The sequence below is a fragment of the Bison bison genome, unplaced genomic scaffold (assembly GCF_000754665.1).
Source record: "Bison bison bison isolate TAMUID 2011002044 unplaced genomic scaffold, Bison_UMD1.0 scf7180017864321, whole genome shotgun sequence".
NCBI classification, from domain to species: Eukaryota; Metazoa; Chordata; class Mammalia; order Artiodactyla; family Bovidae; genus Bison; species Bison bison.
In genome coordinates, this window is record NW_011494893.1 from 1,695,139 (window position 1) to 1,695,976 (window position 838).

An 838-nucleotide genomic window follows, 5' to 3' on the forward strand; every position below is an offset into this window, starting at 1 on the left:
ATACCTGGGCTGGAGGGGCGGGGCTGAGCGGACGACGGGAGATGTGGGCAGAGCGGGAGGGGCTGGGCTGACCCAGCCATGCTGGAGGGCGGGGCAACAGCCCTGCACGGGGAGCAACAGCATCTTCCTACCCTGCAGCCCCACTAGGTAGCAGAGCTGGAAACCCCACGCTCTATGGATTGGAAGCTGATTGTATGGAAGACTGTATCTGGTCACAAAGAGGCGAGGGATAAAACTCATCAAACACGCTCTTCCTCTTCTGTGGTTTCAGAGGGACGGGAAAGAGGTTTTGTCTCTGTGCAGTGGGTGGCAGCTCTGATGGGCAGGTAACCAGCCCAATGGGGTCAGAAGGATGAGATAGTGATGCAGTGGGGCTTGGGCTGGGCTCCCCGGGTGACAGAGGAGCCGAGCCCGAGGGAGGGGTGAGGTCCAGGGGCGGCTGGAGGAGGAACAACCAGGCGGAGTCACTGGTGGGAAAGGGCTCCCGCTCCCAGGAGGTACACTCAGGCCCGGGCAGAGGGTGTGGGCCGGGGAGCGCCCAAGGTGAGGCAGGCGGGCTGGAAGGATTGAGCAGGGCTGGACTGGAAAGAACCTGGAGGCTCTTCTGAAGAATTGGGGTTTTATCCATCAGTCATGGCCCTGTGGTGTCGGAAAAGACTCTTGAGAGTCCCTTGAACTGCAAGGCAATCACCTAGATAATCCTGAAGGAAGTAAATCCTGAATATTCATTGGAAGGACTGAGGCTGAAGCTGAAGCTCTAATACTTTAGTCACCTGATGTGAAGAGTTGACTCATTGGAAAAGACCCTGATGCTGGGAAAGATTGCAGGCAGGAGGAG